Here is a 17,391-nt window from a genome sequence, read left to right as displayed (position 1 = left end):
ATTAACCTAAGGACATCACACACATCCATGCCCGAGGCAGGATTCGAACCTGCGACCATAGCAGCAGCGCGGTTCCGGACTGAAGCGCCTAGAACCGCTCGGCTAGCACGGCCGGCTACAAGTTTAATTACTCCCACGGGAGATTGCAACTCCAAGACGTTGCAGTGACTAGTTGTGTACTGTGAGAGTATCGTAACCCTCAGGGATTTCTTTGTTATTATTATCGCCGCTTTCGGGTCTTCCCCTCTGCTGACGACTTGCCATGTCGCGGCTGCAAATGCTATTTTCCCAGCTAGGGAGTACGGCTCCTGCAGGCAGAGCACATCCAGTCCCTTCTCCTCCACCTCCTTACGCAGCTCCTGTATCACTAGTCTGCTGTTGTGAGTATTAAGTTGGCCAATGGTAATTTTGGTCAGTATGGAAAGCGTATGGATATGATCGTTTGGCCAAGTCTTACTCCAGTCGAACGTAATTCGTCCATTTGCCAAAGAAGATTGTTCGTAAATGTCATCGAGGTGGAATTTCTCGCCTCGTCTTTCAAATACTTTCTTTAGTAAGTCCCGCAGGGCTCCGAAGTCGGTGGGAAGATTAACTGACTTTAGATGTATTCTGTCTACAGCCTCCATTACCCAGAAGATGACTTCTCTGCCGTTCTCATGTCCCACACGAACCATATCTCCTAAGGCTGTGGTCAGGGTAGTCGACAGTTCCAGCCTCGCCAATTGCATGGTGTACTCGATGTTAGGGTATACCCTAATCGAGTAAACAGGCGGTAACCTAACTACAGGGGTGTCTTGTGTGGTTAAATGTGCACTTGAGCTGGTTGCTGTGCATTCTTGGATTTGTTGCTGCCATAGGAGGGGCCACTGCCACAGGATGCCCTTGCCGCTCTTGGTCTTTGATCGGCCTCGTTCCCCGGCTATGGGAGGAGCGAGTTGTGAGCACAAGGGGGAGCTCAGTTTGAATACCTTTATCCATCTTGGGGAACTCTGTGATCTGTAATCTATGTCACGCGCAATTCGATGCGCATAGCATAGTAGGTCACTGCCATCCTGTAAATTCTATCTTGTATGCTTGAAACGCGTTTTTGTAATAAGTGCGCCTGTCCTCCCATGAATATCCATATTTTTTGTTATGTAATACACGGTAATATTGCTACGGACTTATTTAAAATCTGATCATAATTGTTGACCGGCCGCGGTGGTCTAGCGGTTCTAGGCACTCAGTCCGGAGCCGCGCGACTGCTACGGTCGCAGGTTCGAATCCTGCCTCGGGCATGGATGTGTGTGATGTCCTTAGGTTAGTTAGGTTTAAGTAGTTCTAAGTTCTAGGGGACTGATGACCACAGATGTTAAGTCCCATAGTGCTCAGAGCCATAATTGTTGTTTCCTATGCTGCCGATGACCTTCCATGTACGTAATTATGTTTAGTACCAGCTGCTTGGACAACGATCGTCCTTTAGTACGTTTCACTGGAGACGGGATTTGTGGCTCCTTGTCCGAAAAGGATGATGAACTACGTGGCTCTAAACCTGTTTCAGTATCACTTTAAGCACGTATCGTCATCACTATGCTCGTCATGTACATTGTCCGCACAGTCGAGCTTATACGACACCACACACTCCACCGGTACGTCTTCCAGAAACGCTAATAGTTCATCTACCACTTCTTTCTGACTCTGCGAAATTTCTTTGGTTCCTTTTTGAGGAAATGTCAACTTCGGCAGCTGTTGTTGTAGATATAATGCAATGTTTGCTTTGTTTACCGTTGCAATTGCTCTGCTTTATACCAACATCGCTGACACCATAGCACTGCTATGGGTTACTCGTTGCATAAGCAGTTCAACTACACCCTTTACCCTCTTGCTGTGCTCACCATTGGGTACCTCCGGTCTCTCCCTTGTTGCCATTAGCAGCCAATATTTTGGTTGCATGGCAGGCAATATGCGGGGCATCAAATTCTGTAGCCTCTGTATCACAGGGTCCCGGATTCGATTCCGGGCCGTGTTGCGGATTTTCTCCGCCCAGGGACTAGGTGTTTGTGTTATCCTTATCATTTCATCACCATCATCATTAGTGACAGTAGCTAAATTGGACTGAGTAAATAATTAGACTGCGTAAAAATCGGGACTTTGTAAGGGCGCTGATGACCGCTGAGTTGAGCGCCCCGCAAACTATACATCGTCATCATCAAATGGCGTAAGCATCATTGACCTTTTGCGACCACGCACGCAACGGATTCCTTGTCAGTGCCCCTGTTATTTCTCGATGTTTGGGTGTGTGTATGTGTGTGTGTGTCTGGTATGATGTCAGCGGTAAATGACACTTGAGAACTCGAGAACTTCACCCAACTTCCAGTAGTATACTCCCAACGGTTCATGGTAACAAACTGCCAGTAACACCTGCGCATGTTCGTTCTATTGGCGTCGATCTTATCATCAGAGCCAGTCGAGCAGTCCTGCCGTGGTGTGGTTGTTCTGGGTGAACCTGTGCCCACTGTTCTTGCCACATACTTTCCATAAGTCCATATCATCACCAGACGTCATGCAGCCATTGCCCTGCAGGCAGCTTGTCTATGCAATTTGTCAGTATGTCGTTCCGATGTCCGTCACGCCATTGATTTGATCTTTGTCAAAGCCCGAAAGACGGCGATACACGACAATTTAATGTCTTCTGGGCTATTTTGTTGCCTTATCCACGTGATAATTTGTGGGAACCTTAGCCACACGAGATAGCCGTCATATACCCACATCACTCTTCATATGTAGGAATAGAGTTCTGCTTTTTCTCCACTTCATGTATCAGGCAAATTGCCTTTTACGGTGCTCCATCTCTTGTATGGTCTTCCTACATTTCTTCTTCCAGGGCAGTTATAACTGAGAGCCTTTACAGGAGTCTTTCTCCAACTACATGGTCTCCAAGTTTCTTCGATTTTCTCTTATTTACCTTTATCTTTTCGTTTAGATTACTAAACTTTCCTCATATCCTCGTTGCTTTTTCGATATTCCCTTGTACATCCTTCCACTCTTCTTCATTTCTTAAGCATGACGTCTCGTTGTCACCTATATTCTCTGCAATTACAGTTAGATCACCTACATATAAAATTACATTTAGTCCAGCTTCACGATCGAAATATGCTATTTTTTCATTTAACATTTTGCATTTACTGATCACATCATTTAGGTAAATATTGAACAGTGTCGGAGAAATAAAGCGCCCTCGCCGTACCCCTTTGTTTGTGTTCAATGGTTTCGAGATTGTATTTCCCATATCTATAACAATTTCGATCTTTGTGAATAGAGTCTTTATAGCATTTATGAAGTGAGACGGATAACCTCACTCAGCGTTCTTTTCTATTGAAACCATTGATAATGAGCTCACATCATCGTAAGATACTAAAGGCAACAGGTCTAGCGGTTCTAGGCGCTCAGTCCGGAACCGCGCGACTGCTACGGTCGCAGGTTCGAATCCTGCCTCGGGCATGGATGTGTGTGGTGTCCTTAGGTTAGTTAGGTTTAATTAGTTCTAAGTTCTAGGGGACTGATGACCACAGATATTAAGTCCCATAGTGCTCAGAGCCATTTAAAGGCAACATCTTGTTGGTGTAGCTATCCTACTCTGTCCTTCGCCGCCTTCATCATTTGGTTGTAGTTACAGCAGCTCATTCCATTGATAACGCTTCGCAATACGGATGTTCTGTACCTGTGGTTTTCCCCACAATCTTTCCTTCTACTTTTTTACGAAACTGTTATGCAGATTTAGGCAACCATGTACTTCATTTTTTCGCATGTATGTCATGTTAATCAGTTTTACTTTTCTCTTTAATATTTTCAAAATTTGTTCATTGGTTCTTCTCAGTCTTGGATGTAAGGAGTGTGTCAGAACTCTCTATTAGATAAAACAATATATCCAACTTAACGCCTTTCTTTGCATTGTATAAGCACCCAGATATCGCCAGTAACAATCTGAGGGCGAAACATGGGAGCGCGATTCTAAGCACTGTTGTGAGGCGAGGCCTGTCTGTGAGAGTGGAAATAGTAGTAGTGTCGGTCGAGAGCTCGGAGACAGAAGATGTGTCACGCTGCCCTCACATCGATGATGTTAGATCTTACCACACTGAAGGTCTGATATCAATTCTATAGCCAGGAGAGATTTAGATGGTTTAACTACGCTTGAAGATGGAATTTAAGTTAAAATTCGCAAGCATAGCGCAAAAGCAATTTCAGGTTTAGGCTCGTGATTGTTAGTCCGAGTTTGCAATAATCCCCTGTTTTTCTTTACAGTGAAAGTAGCCTCCTTATCCTTCAAACAACAATTATTATTTTCCAATGTTAAATGTTTTTTTATTCCAATCTTTGATCAAAACATAAATTCCTTTGACGATGACCTGTTTCAGTCAATAATGACCATCTTCACATCCACAGTATAAAAAATGATATATACACCTAGTGGGCAGTCTATTTTTCAAAACAATGCAGCATTTCATATCACGCTATACTCTCATACAAACTGGGAAATGTACGGATAAAATAAGGTAAAGCGTACCTGTTCTACACCATGTCCTAATGTGCTAAAACCGTAACGGCATCGTCAAAACATTATTCTCCACATCTAAATAATATACTGTGGTTACTAAATGTTATTGTAACTTTGAAATAGAAATATTTTGGTAATCTGGCACTCAGCCATTATTGATACATATGTCATTTTGTCATTGTCATTATTAATACTTGTTCATGATGATTCTGAAGTTTTAAATAGACTTAATTTATGAAATCCCTTCTCAAAAGTTATTTAGTAGTTAGCAGGACCCAAGCAAACTCCTTTTTATTAAATTCATTCTTATAACAATAAGCTTTAGCCGCTGCCCTGCATTGCTGTAAACCACATGGAAAAAGGCAGTTACCTAAAGGGGTGAGTGCAAAACTTAGTGCCAGACAGAGACACGCACACCACAACATGCCATGTACTCTAGCCCAGCAAATTCCGTTGCACAAGTCAGATTCTGTGTCACTTGTAAATTCTTGTTCAAAAGCGCAGTCAGATAGCTTATTCAAACGTTAGTTTTAAGTTTTTCATGTTACGATCTGTTGAGGGGTTAAGTGACAGTGAAACTGGCACTCATACAACACGCACACAATGTTATGCAGGTCAGATTCCGTTTACAGATAGCTCAGGTTGCTTATCGAGTCCAAATTCAAAGACGAATATAGGCAATGTTGGCTGTAGCTACGTTACATATTTGTTGCATGTACGTTACACTTTTTCTGGTTCTCCTCCATATTCACATTTCAGGTGCTTTCATTTTTTTCTTTCCTTTTCTTCGAGAGTCCATTCTTCCCACAAATAAGTTAAAAATTTTCAAAATAATTGCCTTGATGAATTCCTTTCTTGTTTCTGTATTAAGCTGACTGTTAAAAAAATACTCTTATTTCTAAAGGCTTGTATGGTCATTGCAATTCCTATTTTAACACCCACAATATTTCTGTTGTCATTTGTTATTGTGCAGCAAAATTCATTTTCTTGTACTGTTAAAAAATATTCTCATTTATAAAGGCTTATATGGCCATTGCAATTCCTATTCAACACCCGCTATGTTTTTGTTGTCGTTTGCTATTGCGCAGCAAAATTCATTCACTTGCATTAGTATCGTGTTTCCTACATTACTATTTACATGTACTTGTCCGATTTGTCACATAATGTGATGAAATTTTTATCAAAATATCCAACAGGACGTAAATACATGGATATGTTTTGTAGTGTTAGGTCAAAGCGTTCTTGGTGCAACGCTTTCCATTTCTGTGAGTGTATAACTGCATCTACACCTATATCTGCATTTATACTAAGCAAGCCACCTTATGGTACGTGGCGGAGGGGACTTTGTGTGCCAGTGTCACTTCCCGTATTCCGTGTGCCAGTCGCGAATGGCACGGGTATGAAACAGTTGTTATCCCCGTATGAGGCCCAGTCTCTCTATTTTTATCTCCTCTGCATTTTTGGGAATTATTCGTAGGAGGAAACAATTTATTGGTTGACACGTCTAGAAACGTGCGGTCTCAGAATTTCAACAGTAAACCACACCTTGACGCAGGATGCAGGACACCTCTCTTGCAGTGACTGCAGTGGGAGGTGGCTGAGCGTTACCACTTACTAAATTAACCAGTAACGAAACGCGCTGCTCTTCTTTGGATCCCCGGCGGAGGTTCGAGTCCTCCCTCGGGCATGGGTGTGTGTGTTTGTTCTTAGGATAATTTAGGTTAAGTAGTGTGTAAGCTTAGGGACTGATGACCTTAGCAGTTAAGTCCCATACGAAATCACACACATTTTAACATTTTTCTTTCTTCTTTGGATCTCCTGTTTCCTCTATCAATCCTATTTGGAACAGATCTTAGAAAAATGAGCAGTATTCGAGTACTGATCGAACTGGGGCGTTGTGCTTTGGGGGCGGACAACACTTCCTGGATACTCTTCCAGTGAACCTCAGTCTGGGTCTTCCTTACATGCCATTAGTCCTTCTACGTTAAATCGCTCCATACACATGTTCCTGGATATTTTATAGATATGCAGCTTCCAGCGAGTGTTCTGCACTTGTGTAACCATACACTAATGGGTCCTTCTGCCTATTTGTAGGCAGTGTGTTACATTTGTTTATGTTGACGATCAACTTACTATCCCTGCACCAAGCGACAACCCTGTGCATGTCTTCTGGCTTTTCGCTACGTTTTTCCACCGCTCCGACTTGTTTGTATAAATCACCAACATCTACGAAAAGACCCATGCAACTTACGAAGTTATATACTGTCATCTATACATGGAGTCCCAGGAATAACGGCTAGTATTCAGAGATATGATAGGAACGATCATTCGAAGCAAAAAATTCTAGTAAACATGGGCTCGAAAACGCATACCTTAAGTACTAAGAGCACTTACTTATCTTCGATACTGTGAAACGAATCTCTTCTGCTGCAAGCTCTTTGCTTTCCTTTTTTTGAAAGGTGGTAATATGGACGAAAACAAGAAAAAGATGTTCAGTAAATAAGGATTCTGAAAGTGCGTATCTTAAGAGCTACGAGCATTTGTTAATCTTCTTTACATTGAAATACATAGCTCTTAAAGTAGACATTTTAGGGCCCATGTTTGGTACACCTTTTTTTACTTACATGTATCTATGTTATAAGGATGTTATTTGAGGGCTGCGACTGTACTGTAAGATTTTTATAAGACAGCATATACTGCAACTGTCACTTGTTGTTAATATCTTATTAGCACACGCGTTTCGGCAGCATGCTGTCATCTTCAGGGGCGTTTACAGTTACTTTAACACTGTAATTAAGATTAAGTGAAGTTAGTTTCCTTTGCTGTGTGTACCACATAACCTCACTGGCACACATAGGAAAGGAAACTAACTTCACCTGATATTAGTTACAATGTATGAGTAATTGCACATGATGAATTTGTCTAATCAATTACGGAGCGACGAGTGTTGCTTTTTTATTTGAACTATAGGCCTATTACAGCTGCACAGCCATCATCATTTTATCTGTAATAGAACATTTTATAAATTTTGGTACATTTGTTGTGCTACATGTGAGTTACTTACTTAAAAAAAAAAAAAAAAAAAAAAAACAACTCCACCCGAACAGGCCTTGGAAGGCCCAACGGTACCGACCGGCCGCCGTGTCATCCTCAGGCCCCAGGCGTCACCGGATGCGGATATGGAGGGGAATGTGGTCAGCACACCGTCCTTCCGGCCGTATGTCAGTTTACGGGACTGGAGCTGCTACTTCTGAAGCAAGTAGCTCCTCAGTTCGACACACAAGGACTGAGTGCACCGCGTTTGCCAACAGCGCTCGGCAGACCGGATGGTCACCCATCCAAGTGCTAGCCCAGTCCGACAGCGCTTAACTTCGGTGATCTGACGCAGCCGGTGTTACCACTGCGGTAAGGCCGTTAGCGTGAGTTGCTTATTGATAATATGATTTTACATACGTCTTCAAGTCCTGACTACCATGCAGTATCGTTGTCTCCGTTGATGTTTATTTGTTGTTGATTATATTTTACGTTAACGTAGCAACAATAATCAGTTTTGTTGTATGTTCTGGCTTTTAGTTTAGTAGTGGTCAGAAATAAATCTCAGACTATAACTGACAGTTAGTGACTGCAGTTGTGAAAGATGATGGGAAATTTCGTTATTTCTGTTTCTATCTATTTGTTTATTGATGATTCTTCCGTTGTTATTCCAGTGCTAATCAGTTTCGTGTTACGTTCTGGCATTTCATTACTAATGGTCATCTGACATAATTGCTGTCACAAAATTTCAACTGGAAATTACGGTTATTTCTGACCATTATTTACGACATGTCAGAACATAATACGCAACTGATTACAATAGAATAACAACGGAAGAAAAGTCAGTAAACAAATAGGCGGAAACAGAAATAACATAATCGCTGATCATCTGTCACAACTGCTATCACTAACTGTCAGTTGCAGACTGGTATTTATTTCTGACCACTACTAAACTAAAAGCCAGAACATACAACAACGTAACATACACTACTGGCCATTAAAGTTGCTTCACCACGAAGATGACGTGCTACAGACGGTAAATTTAACCGACAGGAAGAAGATATTGTGATATGGAAATGATTAGCTTTTCACAGCATTCACACAAGGTTGGCGCCGGTGGCGCCACCTACAACGTGCCGACATGAAGAAAGTTTCCAACCGATTTCTCATACGCAAACAGCAGTTGACCGGCGTTGCCTGCTGAAAAGTTGTTGTGATACCTCGTATAAGGAGGAGAACTGCGTATCATCACGTTTACGACTTTGATAAAGGTCGGATTGTAGCCTATCGCGATTGCGGTTTATCGTATCGCGACATTGCTGCTCGCATTGGTCAAGATCCAATCACTGTTGGCAGAATATGGACTCGGTGGGTTCAGGAGGGTAATACGGAACGCCGTCCTGGATCCTCTACAGTCTCGTGTCACTAGCAGTCGAAATGACAGGCATCTTATCCGCAAGGCTGTAACGGATCGTGCAGCCACGTTTCGATCCCTGAGTCAACAGATGGGGACGTTTGCAAGACAACAACCATCTGCACGAACCGTTTGACGACGTTTGCAGCAGCATAGACTATCAGCTCGGAGACCACGGCTGCGGATACCCTTGACGCTGCATCACAGACAGGAGCGCCTGCGATGGTGTACTCAACGACGAACGTGGGTGCACGAATGGCACAACGTCCTTTTTTCGGATGAATCTAGGTTCTGTTTACATCATCATGACGCTCGCATCCGTGTTTGGCGACAACGCGGTGAACGCACGTTGGAAGCGTGTATTCGTCATCGCCCTACTGGCGTATCACCCGGCGTGATGGTATGGGGTGCTATTGGTTACACGTCTCGCTCACCTCTTGTTCGCATTGACGGCACTTTAAACAGTGGACGTTACATCTCACGACCCGTGGCTCTACCCTTCATCCGATCTCTGCGAAACCCTACATTTCAGCAGGATAATGCACGACCGCATGTTGCAGGTCCTGTATTGGCCTTTCTGGATACAGAAAATGTTCGACTGCTGCCCTCGCCAGCACATTCTCCAGATGTCTCACCAGTTGGTCAATGGTGACCGAGCAACTGGCTCGTCACAATACGCCAGCCACTACTCTTGATGAACTGTGGTATCGTGTTGAAGGTGAATGGGCAGCTGTACCTGTACACGCCGTCCAAGCTCTGTTTGACTCAATGCTCAGGCGTATCAAGGCCGTTATTACGGCCAGAGGTGGTTGTTCTGGGTACTGATTTCTCAGAATCTATGCATCCAAATTGCGTGAAGATGTATTCACGTGTCAGTTGTAGTATAATATATTTGTCCAATGAATACCCGTTTATCAACTGCATTTCTTCTTGGTGTAGAAATTTTAATGGTCAGTAGTGTATAATTAATAACAAATAAAGAGCAACAGAAACGACGATACTGCATGGAAGACAGGACTTGTAAACGCATGTAAAATTTATCATGTACTTGAAAGACATTTATTACGCATCAAGTCCAAAGGATTACATACATATCTGGAGCTGCTGCGTAAAGTAACTGAAAATGAACCTGATGATGACACCATGCTGCCGAAACACTTCGTCCTAAAAAAAGTCACAAGTGACTGCTGCAGTATATATTATTTCATAAAATTGTGAACTTATTTGCTTCGAACGGTCTTTCCTGTCATATTCCCCCTCCCCCTCCCCCCCCCCCCCCCCCCCTGGGACATCCCGTGCATGTCGTGATAAGTAACAGTCCTATAAAATTCCTCTGCAGAACGACAAAGGTTCCCTTTACTTCTGAAGGTTTCTGTCCGTTAAGAACATAAGAAACCTATGCGAAACTGGAACTAGGATGCTTGGACTGGGATTTGAACCTCGTTCATCATAAAGAGGAATCCACTGCCTTAACTACAGCTGGACATCGCTAGGCGATGACGGCTGAGAATCGTATGACGGGGCAGTAGGGGAAGTTAGTGTGTGCCATTAGGCGGGGCACCAGCTGCGAGACGCGCATAGACACGTGAGTGGGCGCGGCGGCGGCAGCGGCTCGCGTTGTTTTAGCTGTGAGCAAACCGGGGGATTATTCCGCGCGTCGAGAGCACAGTCAACACCACGGGCTGCCCCGTAGAGGGCCTCTCGGAGGAGATCCGGCCCGGCAAATATTGGCGACGAGGCGGCTGCCGCTGCTGCTGCTTGTGCTACTGGTGGTGGTGGTGGCGGGCGGTTGCGAGCGCTCATAATAACCGGCGCCGGTAGGGGCTGGAGAAGTGGTGAGGGTACGGGTGGGGGTAGGGGCGCAAACAACGCTCCGAGATGCCGCGCCACAACTTCTGCCGGCGCCGATCTAAGGGCAAGATTGCTGCAGTCTGGTGCACTATGTCCCTCGTGAGGAGCAGGTGTCTACTGCTCATCTCGAGCCACCGTCACTATGCATCTGCTGATCTTCAGGAGTTCTGGGAACCGGTGTGATGCAAAACTTGTTTGGTGTGTGTATTCAATTCTCGCGTCTTAATCAAGTCGCAAAGGCTTTCGTACTGCGTCAGTACTACTGACAAAACAAAACGTAGCCGCAACAGCTTCGAAAAAATAGATGACAATTGGCGTGCCACAATGAGCAGTCTAGTACACGGGCCGTATTTTCGTGCTCCATCCGGTATTATACGGGGTAACTTTATCCTCATTTTGCACCTGTGAACGTGACTGTATTCAGTCACAATTTTTTAGTGTTTTATTAAATTACGCCATGAATTCCACAAAAACATAAAAGTCGCTGTACGACATGAGGACAACCACACCATAAATTTCCTGAATCTGAGAATCACCAATCTCCAACAAAAGCGTAAGTTCAGCTTACACAGAAAGCAGATATAACAACAGACAGTGCATCATGCCATCCCATTGCATACAAACACACTGCCTTTAGCTCCATGCCACTCATAGCACACTCACTTCTCCTAGAAGAAAATAGGATTAGGAAAAAATTGGCCACAGTAAAAAGTATTGCCATAAACAATGGCTACAAAGCCAAAACAATTGATAATGTAGACACACAAAAATAAGACAAAAATTACCACACTAAGAAAGAAGAGAAATTATTTGCCAGTATCACATACCTGGGCCCCATATCACAAAAAAACTGCTAACGTAAAGAAAGAATGTAATAATTGCATTATTCACTAATAATAATTTAAATTAAACTCACCCACAACATAAAAACAAATAACCAAAAATTCAACAGCAGTGGAGTGTATAAAGTATCATTCTCCAGTTGTCCTCCTACTATGTGGGGAAAGCAGACCGAAATTTCAAAACCCATTTCCTAGAACACATAAATTCTTTCACACTCAACCACTTTCGAAAATCAGTTCTTTCACAGCATATGATAGAAACCAAATACATTATCAAGAGACCAGAATGCAATTCGGTAGTACTACACAATGAAGCCAATGGTAAGACCCTAACTTGTAACGGCTGGAAACAAACCTCCCCAAAATCACAAAGCCTGAATCTGTGTTAAATGAACAGACAGATTTCGTTAGCCATACTTATAGCTTTCAGATCCCTATTTTTCAACATAATCTCCGTTCAATGCGCCACCTTACTGGGGAGGGGGGGGGGACTGTGTGCCGACATGATATCACTCTGTTTTTCGACGTCGGAGCCAATGCATTGCTGCATCAGTAACGTCCTCATTATCCACGTACAGCTTCCCCCTCTGTGCATCCTTCATTGGGCCAAACACATGCAACCCGGAAGGTGCGAGATCCAGGCTGCAGGGTGGATGAGGAAGAACAATCCAGTGAAGTTCTGCGAGCTCTCTCGCGTGCACAGACTTCTGTGTGACCATGCGTTGTCATGGAGAAGGAAAAGTTCTTTTTTAATTATGCTTCCTCCATTTCACTATAATAATTTTTATTTTATTATTATAAGATCCAGGGCAACGGCCTTGCCACAGTGGTTACACCGGTTCCCGTGAGATCACCGAAGTTAAGCGCTGTCGGCGTGGTCGGCACTTGGATGGGTGACCATCCAGGCCGCCATGCGCTGTTGCCATTTTTCGGGGTGCACTCAGCTTCGTGATGCCAATTGAGGAGCTACTCGACCGAATAGCAGCGGCTTCGATCAAGAATACCATCATAACGACCGGGAGAGCGGTGTGCTGACCCCACGCCCCTCCTATCCGCATCCTCCACTGAGGATGACACGGCGGTCGGATGGTCCCGGTAGGCCACTCTTGGCCTCAAGACGGAGTGTTATACGATGCAGATATCGGCCTTAGCCCATTCTCAAGTGCAACAACGTATTTCTGTGTCAAATAACATTTTGTACTTGAGAATGGCCTAAGGCCTGGATTGTATAGCAATGAAATAAAAATTATTACGGTTAAATGGTGGCAGCATCATTCAAAAAATTTACCATGACTGTGGCTCCAGCCAAAATACAAATTATCAAGGAGAATACTGTTTGCAATTTTTTTTTTTTTTTTTGCATGCTCTGAAGTACTTTCTTCAATTTCCTGAGGGTAGCACAGTACACTTCAGAGTTGACCTTTGCACCATGAGGGAGGACGTCAAACAGAATGATCTCTTCAGAGTCCTAGGAGACCGTTGCCATAACTTTAACGGATGAGGGTGCGGCTTTTTACTTCATTTTCGGAAGAGAAGTGATGTGGCGGCACTCCATGGATTGACGTTTTTTCTCAGGCTCTAAGTAATGAACCCATGTTTGACTACCTGCAACAATATTCGACGAAAAATTATCACGGTCAGCCTCGTAAAGCGAAAGCAACTACGCACAGACGGTCCATCCGTTACGCTGCGAGGAACCAAGCGGGCACAAACCTCTGACTACCCCAACTGGTGGACGAGTGAGTCAGCACTACCAAGACAGACTTCCAGTTGTGCACTGAAGTGTCTGATTGTGATCCGTTGATCACTTTCATTGACAGTGTCCGTACTTTCAACACTGCAGGTGTGAGCGGCCGGCCAGCAAGCGGGGGATCGGACAGATCTGCGCGAGCTTGTTGCGATGATGTCGGAAATCTCGCCCAACTACTCACCGTACTTTTGTTCATTGCCTGTCTCCATAGACATTCTGCAGGCCCCTATGACTATGTACGATGCTCTGGTTTTCCGGCAAAAGAAACTCAATGTCAGCTCCTGTTTGGAACGCACCGCCGTTAGAGGAGACTACGTATAGTGCCGCTACTTCTCGGAACTACTACAACTACAGAGTTGGGTTGAAGAGGGAATATTCCACAAAGTCTCACTACACATTCCGCATTTGTTCAACTGCAACTGGCCGAGAAAAAAGCGTTGTATTACGTATTAAACGCCCCTCATGTATCCACATTCACCTCGTGGATACGTGTGCATAATTCGAACGTATACTACTGGCAATTAAAATTTGCTACACCACGAAATTTACGTGCTACAGACGCGACATTTAACCGACAGGAAGAAGATGCTGTGATATGGAAAAGATTAGCTTTTCCAAGCATTCACACAAGGTTGGCGCCGGTGGCGAAACCTACACCGTGCTGACATGAGGAAAGCTTCCAACCGATTTCTCATTCACAATTAGCAGTTGACCGGCGTTGCCTGGTGAAACGTTGTTGTGATCCCTCGTGTAAGGACGAGAAATGCGTACCATGACTTTGATAAAGGTCGGATTGTAGCCTATCGTGATTGCGGTTTATCGTATCGTGACATTGCTGATCGCGTTGGTCGAGATCCAATAACTGTTAGCAGAATATGGAATCGGTGGGTTCAGGAGGGTAATACGGAACGCCGTGCTGGATCGCAACGGCCTCGTATGACTAGCAGTCGAGATGACAGGAATCTTATCTGCATGGCTGTAACGGATCGTGCAGCTACGTCTCGATCCCTGAGTCAACAGATGGGGGCGTTTAGAAGACGACAACCATCTACACGAACAGTTCGATGACGTTTGCAGCAGCATGGACTATCAGCTCGTACACCATGGCTGCGGTTACCCTTGACGCTGAATCACAGACAGGAGCGCCTGCCATGGTGTACTCAACGACGAACCTGGGTGCAAGAATGCCGAAACGTCATTATTTCGGATGAATCCAGGTTCTGTTTACATCATCATGATGGTCGCATCCGTGTTTGGTGACATCATGGTGAACGCTCATTGGATGCGTGTATTCGTCATCGCCTTAATGGCGTATCACCCGGCGTGATGGTATGGGGTGCCAGTGGTTACACATCTCGGTCTCCTCTTGTTCGCATTGACGGCACTTTGAACAGTGGACGTTACATTTCAGATGTGTTACGACCCGTGGCTCTACCCTCCATTCGATCCCTGCGAAATCCTACATTTCAGCAGGATAATGCACCACCGCATGTTGGCTTTCTGGATACAGAAAATGTTCGACTGCTGCCCTGGCCAACACATTCTCCAGATCTCTCACCAATGGAAAACGTCTGGTCAATGGTGGGCGAGCAACTGGCTCGTCACAATACGCCAGTCACTACTCTTGATGAACTGTGGTATCGTGTTGAAGCTGCATGGGCAGCTGTACCTGTACACACCATCCAAGCTCTGTTTGACTCAATGCCCAAGCGTATCAAGGCCGTTATTACGGCCAGAGGTGGTTGCTCTGGGTACTGATTTCTCAGGATCTATCCACCCAAATTGCTTGAAAATGTAATCACAATTCATTTCTAGTATAATATATTTGTCCAATGAATACCCGTTTATCATCTGCATGTTTTCTTGGTGTATTTAATTGCTAATAGTGTATTTTGTTTGTTTTTGTGGCTGTAGCAGCATGTCTGTTGTGGCATCTGCTGTTCACCTACATATTTCCATGTATGTAGCTGCTTCTGTACGTACACAACACACGAAAGAATTGGATGTATGAGAACACTCTGTTGATTATCTGAAAACCTAAAAAATGCATGGCCTAACGGAGATAAGGACCGACATTCTCCTGGAAGAAGGATACCGCTTCCAATACGAGCATGACTTGACGAGCGCTTTGGTGTTCAAATCGATATTCATCTACATCTACGTGTACATACATACTGTGCAAGCCACCGTACGGTGCGTGGTGTAGGATATTTTGCACAAATACTACTAGTCATTTCCATTCTTGTAGCACTCGCAAGTAGAGCGAGGGAATAATGGCTGTCTATAAGCCTCCCTAGGAGCCTTAATGTCTCGTATCTTCGTGGTCCTTATGTGGAAGGTATTTTGGCAGCAGTGGAATCGTTCTGCAGTCACCTTCAGATGCCGGTCTCTAAAGTTAGTCAATATTCTTCGGAAAGGACTTCGCTTTCCCTCCAGCGATTCCCATTTCAGTTCCCAAAACATCTTCGTAACACTTTCGAGTTGTTCGAATCTACCGGTAATAAATTTAGCAGCTCGTGTCTGAATTGCTTCGATGTCCCACTTTAATCCGACCTGGTGCGGGTCACAAAACTTGAGCAGTACGCAAGAATACATAGCACTAGACTCCTATATGTGGCCTCCTTGACAGATGAACCAATCTTTCCCAAAACCCTCCCAACAAAGCAGTCGACGACTCGCCTTCCCTACCACAGTCTTCACATCTTCGTTCTATTTCATATCGCTTTGCAACGTTACACCCAGATATTTAAAACGACGTGACTGTGTCAAGCAAGACACTACTATGCTGTATCCGAACAATACGGACATGCTTTTCCTACACGTATGCAGTAACTTAGATTTTTCTACATTTATGGTTAACTGCCATTCATCTCGTCAATCAGAAATTTTTTCTATGCTTATGCTTCTGATTGGAGGCTTGAGGGACTTTGGCTATTCACTTACGTGATAAAATGGATCACCTACAGCCATCCTTACGACGTTATTCATTATGTGACTACCAGGTTCCGTGCTTCAGTACACTATCTTCAGGGCTTAATTGACGCTGAGGGGCTTAGTCGAGTCGTTTACACGATTGGGGGTGTTTCCCGTGGCTAGGGCGTGGTCTTATTATTGCACTTAAGCAAACGTAAAATGCGGAAAGACGTGAACACATTTCATAGCATTGCGCACTGCGTACGGGAGAGTAACAGTTCGGAGACACTGATTGATTGTATCAGCATAAAAATGCTCTCTGTCAGAGCAGCATCAGTAAGGCAACGATTTGTGGACAACAACATTCCTGAATTGGACTGGCCTGCCCACGGCCGCAACCTCAAGCCAATGGACCACCTCTGTGCTCATTTACACGATAAATCACACAAATCTAAAGATGTAAACTCAACTGAATACTTAGGGATTACAATCACGAGGAACTTAAATTGGAACGCCCACAAAGATAATTACACAAAACTCCGTCCGAGCAAGTCTCAGAAGACCCTAACGGTACTGACCGACCGCCTGTAGACGTCATTCGATGCGGATATGGAGTAGAGATGGGTAGTTCGCGAACGAACGGGAGCAAAGGAACGGTTCACCAAGATGAACGAAAGGACCGCGGAACGAATTCCAAGGAACGATCGATTCGTAGTTCACTTCGGTCGCGGCAGTCTACTTATAGTTCCCGGGAACGAGGAACGATCGGTCCATAGTTCACTAGTTCACTGCGGTCGCGGCGGTCACTTCGGCAGTTCTCGTTCCAGCCGGGGTTGCGTGCTCGTCTCAGTCTCGGTCTCCCTCGGCCGCACTCGTCGTTCTTCGCATGACCACCTGTCTCAGTTCCACTGCCGACTGCTCCTAGTTAGTTCAGTATCCAGTTGTTCGTTTCGTTCACTGCGCTCGCCCATTTTACATGTTTTCCAAACTGTTCTGCACTTGGGTCTGGCTGTTCAGCGTCCACGACCGGTAATCAAAAAGTATTTTATAGTTA

The 17,391-nt window shown here is 44.5% G+C and overlaps 1 pseudogene; it reads left to right on the top strand.

The window, feature by feature from the left end:
- The first annotated feature begins 12,482 nt into the window (after positions 1-12,482).
- Positions 12,483-12,599, top strand: LOC124623517 (annotated as a pseudogene).
- Positions 12,600-17,391: the final 4,792 nt, after the last annotated feature.

This window comes from Schistocerca americana, chromosome 7, assembly GCF_021461395.2.
Source record: "Schistocerca americana isolate TAMUIC-IGC-003095 chromosome 7, iqSchAmer2.1, whole genome shotgun sequence".
Lineage (NCBI taxonomy): Eukaryota > Metazoa > Arthropoda > Insecta > Orthoptera > Acrididae > Schistocerca > Schistocerca americana.
The sequence above is the reverse complement of the archived record's forward strand: the minus strand, read 5'-3'. Positions and strand labels throughout refer to the sequence as shown.